A 14,660-nucleotide genomic window follows, 5' to 3' on the forward strand; every position below is an offset into this window, starting at 1 on the left:
ACACTCTTCTCCGGTTGCCCACAGCTAATGACCCAGCAAGGTGGTGGTACCAGGGCAGAGCCTCTTCTGCCCAAAGCGGAACTTTTCTAATGGGTAGTCTTTGTTAAGGAGCTCCCCAAGGGGTTGGCAGGGACTTTGTCATGTCTGCATTACAGTTCCTGCCCCTTTTTCTTCACAAATGTTACTCCACAATAAAGCTTTTGGACCTTTAATTCCTCAGTATTGGTTTTCCAGAGAGCTCAACCTGGGGCAGTTTTTGGTTTGTTTTTTGCTTTTTAGGGCTGCGCCCATGGCATATGGAGGTTCCCAGGCTAGGGATCTAATCAGATCTACAATTACCAGCCACAGCTACAGCCACAGCAGCGCAGGATCCAAGCCACATCTTCGACCTACACCACAGCTCACAGCAATACCAGATCCTTAACCCACCGAGCGAGGCCAGGGATCGAATCCGCAACCTCATGGTTCCTAGTTGGATTCGTTTCCACTGAGCCACAAGGGGAACTCCTGGGGCAGTTTTCTATTTCAATAATTTGGGCTTTATCCTTACTAGTGCCCTGCTTATGTTTTTTTTAGACAGTTTTGCAACTGGGTTCTTAGTAGGTTACTTAGTTTACATATTTTCCTTTTTATTTTTTCTTTTTTAATACTACAAGCATGTAGAATGAGACTTGGCGAACTGGTGGACGTCAGTGCTTTTAGGGCAGTCATGTACCTTCTAATTCTCCACAGGCCCTACCTCTATTTCTTTTCTTAATGAGCCACACGTGCGACATGTGGAAGTTCCCAGGCTGGGGGTTGAATTGGAGCTATAGCTGTGGGCCTACACCACAGCCAGAGCAACACCAGATCTGAGCTGTGTCTGCAACCTATGGCTCCTCACAGCAATGCTGGATCCTTAACCCACTGATCGAGGCCAAGGAATGAACCCACATCCTCATGGATACGAGTCAGGTTCATTACCTCTGAACCACAACGGGAACTCCCTTACCTCTATTTTTATACCTAGCCACTTGCTACATCTATATCACCTACCTAGGCCCTGAACACTTCTGTGATTCCTGATTTAAAGCTATAAATTTTCTTCTAAATAAAACTTTAGGTGATCCCATAGGTTTTGGTATAAAGCATTCACCTTTTTGTTACATGTTTCTCCATTTCCAAGCAGTATAAATATTTTGACCATCTTTCGTTATTTATTTCTAATTGTACTGGGTTATGAGAAAATGTGGCCTCTAAAATCTCTTAAATTTATGAAGTTTTTCCTCTGCAATGAAGCACATGATTGTGGATAGAAAATGATTTTCATTTTTAGATGCATATGACAAACATATGGTTATACATTGAGCTCGTTGCTTATATTAACCAAGTAATCTATTCTCTAGTTTATTTTTTGTCTACTTGATCACCTAAATTCTGAAAGAAGTATATTATAATCTCCCATTGTGGTTGTGGTTTTCTTCAAAATCTTCTTGTGTTTATAAGAGTTTTTGCTTTAAATTTTAAGCTGCTACAATAATTTAGCACCTAAAGGTTTATTGCTCATCTGGTCAAGGGTTGAACAATTTATGCCCCTTTTGTCTTGTATATTGCTTTTTTTTTTTTTGCTTTTTAGGGCTGCACCCATGGCATATGGGGGTTCCCAGGCTAGGGGTTGAATCGGAGATGCAGCTGCCGGCCTACTACACCACAGCCATAGATCTGAGCCACGTCTGAGACCTATACCACAGCTCATGATAACGCCAGATACTTAACCCACTGATTGAGACCAGGGATCGAACCCAAATCCTCATGGATCCTAGTCGGTTCATTACTGCTGAGCCATGATGGGAATTCCTTGTTTACTGCTTTTAATCTTGAATCTTGAATTACAGGTTTACAGGGTTGGTGGGGTGTTTTTTTTTGTTTGTTTGTTTGTTTTTTCCGGTTGTGCCCGAAGCACGTGGAAGTTTTGGGCCAGGGATCAAACCGACACCACAGCAGTGACCCGAACCACAGCAGGGACAATGCCAGATCCAGTTCCACCAGGGAACTCCAAATTATACTTTAAAGAAAAAATAAAACTTGGGGAGTTCCTGTTGTAGCTCAGCAGGTTAAGAACCTGACTAGTATCCATAAGGATTCAGGTTTGATGCCTGGCCTGGTTCAGTGGGTTAAAGGATCCAGTGTTGCCTAGAGCTTCGGTGTAGGTCACAGACGAAGCTCAGATCCAGCATTGCTGTGGCATAGGCTGGCAGCTGTAGCTCTGATTCAACCCCTTGCCAGGAACTTCTATATGCCATGGGTTCGGCCAGAAAAAAAAAAAAACAAAAAAAAAAACAAACCAAAAAAACTTGCTTGGGAGTTCCCGCTATGGTGCAAGGGGATCAGAAGCATCTCTGCAGCACCAGGTCACCAGTTTAATCTTGGCCTGGCACAGTGAGTTAAGGATCCAGCATTGCCACAGCCGTGGCATAGGTCACAACTCTGGCTGGGATCTGATCCCTGGCCTGGGAACTTCCATATGCCTCAGAGAGTGTAAAAAGGAAAAGAAAAAACTTAAGTGGTTTCAGCAGCACACATTTATCTCACAGTCTTTGTGGGTCCGAATACAGACATGGCCTAACTGGGTCATCTGCTTCAGAATCTCTCGTGAGATTACATTGATGTAATCTTGAGATCTTGCATGTATTTACACTTCCATGACTGCCCTAAAAACACTGAAGTCTACCAGTTTGCCAAATCCCATTTTACTTGCTTTTAGTATAAAAAAAAAGTAAAAATATGTGAGCTAATATGTAAACCTTGAGGCCTCCATTCAGAGTCTCTCACAGTCAAAGTGTCAGATGGGGCTGCAGTCTCATCTCAAAGTTCAGTTGGGACAGGCTCCACTCCAAACTCACACATATGGTTGTTGGCAGGATTCAGTTCCTTGTTGGCAGTTGGACTGAGGGCCTCAGGTCCTTGCCAGGTGGCTGTCTACATCAGAGTAGAAGAACAGCCAGAGAGAGAATGTAAGCAAAACAGAAGCCACAGTCTTTCATAACCTAATTATGAAAGTGACATTCCATCACTTTTGCCATAGTCTGTTTGTTATAAACAAGTCACCAGGGCCAACACACATGCAAGGGGAGGGGATTACATAAGGGAGTGAGTACCAGGAGGCAAGAATCATTGGGAGCCATTTTAGAAGCAGCCCGTCACAGCTGGGTATAGTAGCATTTTTAGTTAGCAGTTCTCTCCCCAACATTCTGTAGATGATATTCCAGTGTTTTCCAGCTTTCTGTGTCATAGATGAAAAGTCAAATCCTAGTTTATTTTTCTTTGTAAGTATGTCAGTCAGAGTCTAACTAGAAAATAGAAACTGCCCTGAGTATATAAAATAGAGGGACTGGATTTCCTGCTGTGGCACAATGGGATTGGCAGGTTTGATCCCTGACCAAGCACAGTAGGTTAAGGATCCAGCATTGTCACAGCTGCAGTGTATGTCGCAACTGAGGCTCAGATCTGATCCCTGGCCCAGGAGCTCCAAAGGCTGTGGGGCAGCCAAAAAGATAAATAAACAAACAAACAAACAAACAAACAAATACAGGGCCTATAACAAGGCAGGGAATAGATTACACAGGTCATGGAAGAACTGGAAAACAAAACTGGGGAACAATGAGGGGCAGCCCAGAGATTACGCATAGCAAGGAGCAAATATTGCCCCTAGACTGGGGAGTCAAAAGCAGTGAAACCTAGCAGGATTCTGTGGACATCCTGGGCATGGAAGCCTTTCTGTGTCCCCCGTTTCTTGTTTGTACGGAATAGGCGTCAGCATCCATGACCTTCCTTGCGTTCCAAAAGTCAGGTTCAAACAGTTGCTAATCATGGAAGTTTCCATTGTGGCTCAGTGGTAACCAGCCCAAATATTATCCTATGCATGAGGACACAGGTTCCATCCCTGGTATGGCTCAGTGGGTTAAGGACACGGCATTGCCATGAGCTGTGGTATAGGTCGCAGAAGCGGCTTGGATTTGGTGTTGCTGTGGCTGTGGTGTAGGCCAGCAGCTGCAGCTCCTATCCTATTAGACACCTAGCCTGGGAACTTCCATATGCTGCAGATTCGGCCCTAAAAAGCAAAAACAAACAAACAAAAAACAGTTGCTAATCAGGGAAGGGAGGGCGTGCAGAGACAAGGGAGGAGCAGTCAAGAAGCAATAGTGCAGGGAGTTCCCGTTGTGGCGCAGTGGTTAACGAATCCGACTAGGAACCATGAGGTTGCAGGTTCCGTCCCTGCCCTTGCTCAGTGGGTTAAGGATCCGGCGTTGCTATGAGCTGTGGTGTAGGTCGCAGACTCGGCTCAGATCCTGCGTTGCTGTGGCTCTGGTGTAGGCTGGCAGCTACAGCTCCGATTGGACCCCTAGCCTGGGAACCTCCATATGCCGCGGGAGCAGCCCAAAGAAATAGCAAAAAAAAAAGAAGCAATAGTGCAGCCTTGGGGCAGGGTCCTGGTTCCCCCTAAAGGGATACACATAGCAATATCTTTGAGTTCTTCTGCAGAACTAAAACCCACAACAAGTGGACAATGTTAACTACTTGAAGCATTCTTCATTTCAGAGAGGTCACAGTTTGATAGTCTTGAGAACCACAGAAACTCATCAGGAGACCATCTGAGGCCAGATTAAAGCAATACAGGCCCTGCACACATCCTGATTCTGATTGCACATATCAGTGATCCCCGCCCTGGAATTATTGCTATAAAACTCCTCACCAAATCCCCCAGATGGGGACACAGAGTTTTGAGGGCATGAGCCTGCTGTGTCCCCCTTTGCCTGGTGAAGTAATAAAGCTTAATTTTTCTCCTTCACCCAAAACTCTGTCTCTGAGATTCAATTCGGGGCGATGCACAGAGGCCAGTTGCAGCAACAGGAGGTGGTTGTTCAAAGATTTAACATACACATTGCAATTTATCAGAATCAGCTCAGATTTATACTAGTTTAATTCCAATGATAGATAGAAATGTTACTACTATATAACCATATAACTCTATTCCCTTACACTTTTCCCTTTCTGTGGTATTACTATATATATATATATATATATATATATATATATATATATATATATATGTAAAACATCTCTTAATGTTAAAAACCCAAGAATACATTGTTATAATTATTACTTTTTATCCTCTGTAGCCCAATACAGCTTTTCCCCCACCCACTCCCTCAGTATTGTTATTGGCAAGTATACTACAGACACATTACAGTTCTACATGTCATAGGCCCAGTGGCATATTTTGTCTATATAATATATAGACACATATCAAGATACATAGATTTATAATATATATAGACTTACATATTATAAATATATGTAATTTTGTACAATTGCCTTTTAAATCAGGAGGTGAGAAAGATATGTTTATAATGTCTTTATAAATTACCTTTATTGATGCTCTTTATTTTCTTGTGTGGATTCAAATTAACATCTATGATCACTTGCTTTCAACCTGAAGAACTTCCTTTAGTATTTTTCATAAGGCAGATCTGCTAACAACAAATTCTCTTAGTTTCTGTTTATTTGGAAAAATATTTCACCATTTTTGGAGTATAGTCTTCTGGGATATAGGAAGATGTGATCCCACTGTCTTCTGCCCTTTATCATTTCTACTAAGAGGGCAGCTGATTGACTCTTTGGGGGGTTCTCTTGTAAATAACAAGCTTTTTTTTATATAATTTTTTTTTATTTTCCCACTGTACAGCAAGGGGGTCAGGTTATCCTTACATGTATACACAAGATTTTTTTTTTCTTGATGTTTTCAAGTTCTTCTCCCAGTCTTTGGTATTCAGAATTTTTACTATGGTGTATCTTATTTGTGGCTCTTTTTATGTTTATCTTATTTGACATTCATTGAGTTTCATGAATGTGTACAATAAATTTATTCAAATATTTTAAAATCAAATGCATTTCAGTTAGCTCATTTCAAACAACTTGTTTAACTTACTTTTGTTAATTAATTATAAAACTGCTACCCAAAAATTGGGTTTACCTGTTTGTGAGTGTTGAGCCAAAAGACACAACCAGGAGTTCCCGTCGTGGAGCAGTGGTTAACGAATCCGACTAGGAACCATGAGATTGCGGGTTCAATCCCTGCCCTTGCTCAGTGGGTTGATGATCCGGTGTTGCCGTGAGCTGTGGTGTAGGTTGCAGACGCGGCTCGGATCCCGCGTTGCTGTGGCTCTGGTGTAGGCTGGCAGCTACAGCTCCGATTCGACCCCTAGCCTGGGAACAACAACAAAAAAAAGACACAACCAAGCCAAAGATCAGGAGAAAGAGGGGTTTATTACTTGCAACAAGTAAGGAGAACAGCGGGGAATCTTCCCCAAAGCAGTGTCTCACAACAGCAAATTTAGAGAAGTTTTAAGCTAAAAGGTACATGCATATTCATGAAGGGGCTTGGGTGATGGACAGAGTCCAAGCTTTAGGTGATTGAAGTCCTGAGGGTCAGAAGAGGTCAACTTCATCATCCCTTAGATTCCAGCTGATCTGGTGGTTGAGCGCCTGAGGGGGTTGAAATTCTGCAAAACAGCTCAAGACAGTGCTTTGGCTAGTCTTTACCTTGAAAGAGAATCTGGAGTCTTTACACCTGGTTTGTTATCTTTGCTGTTGTTACTTACCTTGCCTGATAACAGTTTGTCTTGCTGTTCCCTTAAGATCACTGTCACTGAGAGTTCAAGGCAAGCATTGTGGACAGGCTGAGATCAGAAAATGGCTTTGAGGAGTTGTGGCGCAGCAGAAACAAATCTGACTAGGAACCATGAGGTTGCAGGTTCCATCCCTGGCCCTTGCTCAGTGGGTTAAGGATCCGGCATTGCCCTGCACTGTGGCGTAGGTCGCAGACTCAGCTCAGATCTCGAGTTGCTGTGGCTGTGGTATAGACCAGCAGCTGTAGCTCTGATTCCACCCCTAGCCTGGGAACCTCCATATACCACAGGTGCAGCCCCAAAAAAAAAAAAAATGGCTTTGGCCCAAAAAATGACTCTCAAGAGTCATTATCTTTCTACAGAGATTCCCTAGCCTATGTGTCTACAGAATTAATTAATGTTCATTATAACAAAACTCATACAGAGTTATATGAAGTAAAAAATAAAATTGTGCTCCAGGAGTTCCCACTGTGGCACGTTGTGTTGAGTCTAACTGCAGGAGTTCCTATCGTGACGCAGTGGTTAACGAATCTGACTAGGAACCATGAGGTTGTGGGTTCGATCCCTGCCCTTGCTCAGTGGGTTAAGGATCCAGCGTTGCCATGAGCTGTGGTGTAGGTCCCAGACGCGGCTCGGATCCTGCGTTGCTGTGGCTCTGGCGTAGGCCGGTGGCTGCAGCTCTGATTTGACCCCTTGTTGCGGTGGCTGTCAGCAGCCCAAGGCCAGAGTGTATCAGCTCTGGTGGCAGCCCTGTGGCCAGAGTACCAGCTCCAGCAGCTCTTTCCCAGGCGAGAAACCAAGCGAGCACTCGGAGAGTTGGAGAACTCAGGTTTACTACGCCAGTGGGCTCAGAGGAGATCGCTCTCCAGAGTCTGAGCCCCGAAGAGGGGTTTCACAAGGCTTTTATGGGTTAGTTCTTCCTGGTCCGTGCTTGGCGGACCAGATTGAGAACTGGCAAAGTAATAGATGAAGAAACAAGTTTACAGAAGCAGGTGTGTGGGGGAGGGGTGGTTGGGGCTGTTGGCTGGACTTTGCTTAGTCATCATGGCCGAGGTCTCTCCTTTCTACATTTTTATTGGGACATTTTCTCCTACATTCCCCCCTCTTGATGCTTTTCCACTTTCTTGGAGCAAGCATCAATTTTTAGAGGTCAAGTTGTCTGTATCTGATGTGTCCAGGGGGGCATACTGTGTCCTGACCAACATTTGCAACCTTATAGACCCGATTCGTGTGGTTATAAAATGAGTAATTGCATTAAGAATTCAGGGCTCAAACAAGAGGGCAATGATGAGTATAGTCAGAGGCCCAGTTAAGTGTAGGAGCCATGAAGCCCAGTTTCAGATCATCTTATTCCAGTAGTTTGAGACTCTGCCAATTCTTGCCTCCTCTTGGTTATTTGCTCTTTTAATTGTTGTGCCATGCTGCTGATTACTCCTGACTTGTTGGCATAAAGACAGCATTCTTCTTTAAGGAATAGACAGAGTTCCCCTTTTCTGCTGTCAGTAATTCTAGTCCCCTCCTGTTTTGTAATACCACCTCCACCAGAAGTCCAGTTGTTGTTGGGCTTTTATGGCCACTACGGTGGCCTTCCAAGACTCTTGAGCCATTAGAGTCCGGTTAAGTACTGATCTCTCTAACAGGGGTACTCCAGCAAACCAAAATGATCCTCTAAAGACAGAATGTCCTACCCCTCGGTTTTGAAAAGACAGGCTGTTTTCCCACTAACACGCTAATTATCCCCATGGGCCAGCCTCATTTCGGGTATCCCCATGGCTCTGCATGCTCCAGTTTTAGGTCTTTCAGCAGACTACTGGATTGATGGTGGTGCTGGTGCTGGAGAGCAGGGTGTGGATGACAGCAGTGTTATTTACCTCTGTGTGTAATGTGTAGGTGAACCCACCTAGTGTTCCCTCCAGCTTGATGAGGTCCTCTACGGCTGTGGGGTGAGCCTTGACCTCAACGTCTCATACCCCTGTAGGGTTGTTCTCGTGCAATCATGCCCAACAATCCGTCTTGCATACCAATTTTGACATTTGAGACACTATTGAACTCCATGGGTGGGGGAACCTGGATCTGTTTGTTGGTCATAAAGGCTATTATTAGGGTGACGAGTCCCCTCATTATGTTTGTCAACCGGTGATGGGGAGGACTCCCAATGTACCGGGAGTCAGAAGATACGCCACACAAATAAGCAACCTAGGGCCCTCTTCCCATTCCCGACTTCAAATACAAGGGTTAGGGTGATTTCAATGGCTAACGTCCCCCATCAGAACACGAGTTCAAGTTAAGTCTCATGTGGAATTCCTCAGGCTTCTACCATGCGTAGACTGACCAGCTTCCAGGGGTGGCCAGAGCAGGGCTTAGCGCTCTCTGACAATGGTGAAGAGAGTCTCTGGATCTTGACCTTGAGGGGATTCTCGAGGTGCTGTACAGCCTCCCAGGTGTCGATGTCAGCAGCAGATGCAGCCTTCTTGACTCTGGTGTGATGGATCCATGGGGTAATACCTGTAACCTTTATAGCAGTTGGGGTTGCTATGCAACCCTTAATTTACAAATGTTAATCAATAGCCACATCAAAGAATGTATCAAAGCCCATGTTCCTACTCTGACTACCTGAGTTAATATTCTGCCTAAATTCCCCGCCCCCCCCCCCCGAGTTGGAGACTCTAACTGTGGGGAAAAGGGGCGATGACCGCTCTAACTTCTTCCTGCTGAAAAGGGGCATTGTTAGGGAAAGCAGTTAGGTCTCCACTCATGGGATGGTCAAGTGGGTTCAATATATTGACTTGTGTACCCCTTCTATCACCATTTGAAGGCTGATAGCTTTTAATCCGGATTTAATGAAGCAAGAAATACAATTAATTATACAGGGTCTGAATAAAAGGATCAAGATCACAATGAATATGGTGAAGAAATATTTTCACCAGGAGGAGGAGGTCTGCTGGTTCCACAGGGCAACTCCAAAAGCTGGAGCTGGATAGGACAGCTCATGAATCTACTGTTGAAGATCTAGCAGGGAATTAGACACATTCTATGAACAATCAGGAATACAACATTTAGATTTTATAATAGCCCAGGTAACTTGTATGATTTTTCTGATTTCTCTGGCTGGTTATGAAATATTTGTATGCCTTGGTCAGCATGTAATTGAAAGCTACCTTATGTCCTTGTGAGGAGTATGATTTATGGCACCACATTACTTTTAAAGTTAACTTACTCAAATATATTCTAAACAGTCCCCACCATACACCAAATTATCTTCTCAGTGTCCACTTCCCACACACCTTGTATCACTTTCTGCATCCATATTAGTCTGTCCCTTATTTTCCAACCAGAGCAATCAGCTGAAGACAATCTTTCTTTTGCCTTAATAACATGCAGTTCCACCCCTCATTCCTTCTATATTGAAAGCACACACATTCTACTTTTCTCAAGCAACCATGGACTGTCCTTTATAATTTCTAAAAACACATGTTTTTCTTATGGAGACCATTCAGGGTGGCACCGATCATATTGATTAATTATTCTAAATACCTTTAGTTTCTGTTTAGTAACTGATGTCTCAGTGTCTCGTTTGACTTCTGTTAAACCTAGGTACGATAAGATACTATACCAATGTTGACAGCTGTAACGACATGTATATATTAATTAGATCAGCAAACTTCAATTCTAATTTATTAATTTAATACTGAATATTTCCCAGTTTACTTGAACCTAAAATTAACTCTGGCCAGTTAGTTACCTTCCATATTTTGAGAATTTATATATGCAAAGCCTTAGTCAAGGAAATGCAGAATAAAGGCATCTTTTAAATCTGATACAGTAACCCATGCTGCTGTTTCTGAATTTGTGAAAGAGTGTAGGGATTGGGCACCACTGGATGTAATGGGACCAGTGTCTCATTTATTAGATGAACCAATCCCTGTTAAGTTTTTGCACTCCCAATATAGGAGTGTTACAAGGGCTGATACATTCAATTAATAATCTCTGTTCTCTTATGTTTCCTATAATTGGGATAAGTCCCTGTCGTGCCTTGGGTCTCAGAGGATGCTGCTTTTGGCAAAGAAATAAATTCTGATCTTTAAGACTTATTTCCACCAGTTGAGTATTCTTTGCTCTTCCTATGTTTCCTCCTGTGGCCCAGACTTCTGGGTCAATATATACTTCCATCGAAGGCAGGCATAAACCTTGGCTGGGCTCCATTGCCATGTGTCTTTTTTTTTTTTTTTTTTTTTTTTTTAGGGCTGCACCCGCAGCATATGGAGGTTCCCAGGCTAGGGGTTCAATCATAGCTGAAGCTGCCAGCCTATGCCACAGCCACAGCAACATGGAATGTGAGCCATGTCTGCAATCTATACCACAGCTCACCTCAGCACTGGATCCCCAGCCCACTGAGCAAAGCCAGGGAATGAACCTGAAACTTTATGGTTCCTAGTCGGGTTTGTTTCTGCTGTGCAATGATGGGAAATCCTCCATTGCCATGTGAATTAAGGCTTTAACCTCTTACAAAATATCTCTTTCTAAAAGAGGAGTTGGACTTTCTGGAACAATCAGAAAGGTATGAGAGAAGAAAATGGATTCCCAGTCACAACTCAAAGGTTGTGTAAAAATTCTGTAACTGGCTCACCAGAAATATGAATGTGGCAGATTCATGAGGGAGGGGCCCAGGATTGGAGAAGAGGACTGAAAAGTGGCTCTCATATTCAGGAGGAAGTCAATAGGCTGTCTTCCTACATTTAGAGTCACCCAGACCTCCTGAGTGGTGATAAGGACAGGAGCCATTATGGAAATGTCCCGTCAGTCTTGATCCTGGGCCTGAGGGGGTCAACCCCAGAGACCTTCGTCTTCAGGGGCAGTCCCTCTTCCAGTGATCTCCCCAACATATGCGGCACAGCCTAGGTGCTGTGGTCTGAGTCTTGGGGCATTCCCATTTAAAGGGTCCCTCTTTTCCACAATGGAAACAGGCTCCAGGCATAGGTCACTGCCCTAGTCCTCTCACCTTGGAAAGTCCCAGGTTGACTCCCTGTAGCACTGTAACTGGAGCCTCAGCCTTTTCTCTGTCTATCCTCTTGTACTCCTTTCATTCTTCCTGGCCCCAATTATAACATACTTGAGTTGCTACTCTGAGGAGGTGCTCCAGGTCCTGATCAGGGCCAAAAGCCAATTTTTGGAGCTTTCTCCATGTATCTGGCACCAATTAAGCTATGAATCTATCCTTAAGAATTATTCACCCCTCCATTGTTTCTGGGTTCCTTGGTTTATGTTTTCTCAATGCCTTTCTGAGTCTTTCTTAAAAAGCTGATGGACTCTCTTGTTCCCCTAGTAAACCTCCGATAGTTTTTAACAGGCTTTACTCATGAGGCTTTTAATCCCTCAACTATACAAGTAATAAAATGATTTCTATGCCAATTGTGGTTATCTCCCTCATCAGCAGACCAACTGGGATCGCTCATAGGAACTGCCTGACACCCTGTGGGGAATCTTGTTCTATCTCTTCTAATTTGCCTCTGGCATTTATAGCATCATTCCATTCATCTTCCCCAGCTTTGAGCAGTTTTGAAGACTTTGTGTATTTTTTTTACTTATAGTCAATGTCTGTTTTAGTAATAATATGACGTCCTTCCAGGCTAACTCAAAGGACCACGTGAGACCCTGAAGACCTCAATATATCTGGGTTGTCAGCAAATTTTCCCAAATCTGTTTTTATTTGCCTTAAGTCCTGAAGTGAAATAGGGATATGGAGCTGTATTTTCTCCCCATTCTCTGTTTCCTACTTCTTGTAACGGGAGTAGAGAGAGATATAACTTTGGCACTAGAGCGGGAAGAGGAGCCTTGAGCAGTATTGGAGAAGGCTGACTAACTTCTGGCTAGTTGGAGAATAGTATTATAAGCTAGAGAGCCTTCAGATGGCCATCACTCTCCATCTGACAGATTATACAGTGGCCAGGCTTTTGTTCAAAAGAAAATTAAATGTCAAACTTTTTCCAGTTCTTTAAGGCACATGTCAGAGGACTTGCTACTGAGCCATGCACCAGGCTTGAGGTTGTGGCTCCCATCCAAAAAAGAGAAAAGATCAGCATCCAGTGCCTATTGTCCCTTCTTGGTTGTGTGAGGGCGTCACCTCTCTTATATGGGTCGGCTAGACATTAGTGGTCAAATATCCCATCTGACCTCAGACTGACTGGAATTAACCACTCTTTACCAGCATAGCCTCTCTTCCCATTGTCCCTGCCAATTGCCTGTCTCTGGACAGAGGTAAAGAAAACCCAGGCATACAGGCCCTGCCCTGAGTTTTCGAATCCTAAGATGCTCGCTCTGACATGCCCTCTATTAATATTAGGCAAGTTTCTAAGCCACAGTTAACAGGTAAATTGGATGAACCAGCTGTCTATTTCTCCAACCAGGGTGAAAGTAAATAGCAAAAAGCAAAGTTGACTATGCCCAGGCTCTGAGGCTAAACACTTGGCCTAAGTTGGATGAATACTGGTTATGAACTCCTTTTTCCCCACAGGCCTGGTAACAACTCAGGATGGTCTTAACATCTAGAGGTCTGTTTCCCTTGCCCCCACAGCTCTATTTGAGGTAATGGCAAAGGAAATGATGAAAGATCAGGTTAGTTTTATACCATAATCTTCAGAAAACCCCTTTTTGAAATCTTTGATCACACAGTCTACAACCATAGGTTTAGACTTGGGTGAACCCACGGTGTCTTTATGTGGATCTTTTCTATGGCCTGACATTATGAGACCTTCTCTGGCCTTGTGGGTGGTATCCCCAATAGCTTTGCCTCCACCACTCTTGAAAGCAGGACAGCTCCCACTCAGCTTGCTCTATGACTGGGAAGAGCACCTGCTTTGTTGCAAGTATCTCTGATCTATCTAGGCCCCCGGTCTCAGGGAGGCACTCTCAGACAAGTTCTAATGTTTGGGCAAAGGACAGGGGAGCTCATACCCAATCCTCCCTATACCCCGGACTGAGATGGGGATGACAGGCTTGTCTCCCTGACTCAGATCCTGGGCCTCTATGAACTGATGAAATGGGCAGTCCCATGGCTGGTTTAGAATCTGGGCTGGGAGTTCCTGGAGGCCTGGGGGGGCAAGGTCAAGTTAGATTATCTCCTCGGAGGAATTTATGGTCCAAATGGTGGGAGCACAGGGGTCTCTGGCTCATGGGCTTCTGGGTTAGGTCCCACCCCCTGTGGCTGCCCTGTGCCAGTGTCGCAGACAAAACAAGGGAGGGTGCCACCTTCTCAGAAGTTGGCCATTCAGATGTCCACCTGACCACCCCCCTCTCAGGAGTTTAGGTGCCTCTTAGCAATTGGCTGGTTCGTATAAGCCCCGAACTTGGATTGGACTCACAGGCAGGGAAGAGAACCCTCAGAGTCCGCTTCAGCCATAAGCTGTATGAGGTCACCACCGAACTGCAGGTTAGGACCCACTCCGACTCTGTAGCTGCTAAGACTGTGCAGCCACAAACTTGAACCTGAAGTGCAAGCGAATCAGGCTGCTCATTCACTCTCACACACACTCAGAGGTTATCACAATGCCGCCCACTCCCTGGGAGTCCCTAACTAGTAGCTCAATCAAGCACAACTTTCAATCGGCTACTATGCCTGACAGTTGCTCCACCCAAGCAAGAGGTTCCTCTGCTTCCAATCTAGAGCACTAGGACTGCTGCTCCAGTCAGGCACAGCTTCCAACTGGGAGAGTCTCCCTAAGGGGGTGATCAGTCCACTCTTCTGCCCACTAGGGCAGGACCTGACGGGTTGGCCCTGGGGCCCTACCTTGTCCAGATGCCTTCCTGGTGAGTTGGTCCGTCTCTCCACTGATTCTGGTTGGGGTTCGGTCACCCAGGAGTCAGGAATGCTGCTCACGAAGGAGGACCCAGAATACCATCGGGTGGCGTGTGCCGCCTCCTTCGGTTCACCGCTCCCCAGCTCCTGTGTGGCCTCACCGCCACTCCGGTGGCTCAAGAGACCAAAACGGTTGGAAT

This window comes from Sus scrofa, chromosome X, assembly GCF_054392235.1.
Source record: "Sus scrofa isolate SSC_HxYL_T2T_F1_AM1 chromosome X, Sscrofa_HxYL_maternal_Yorkshire_Landrace_v2.0, whole genome shotgun sequence".
Classification (NCBI taxonomy): Eukaryota; Metazoa; Chordata; class Mammalia; order Artiodactyla; family Suidae; genus Sus; species Sus scrofa.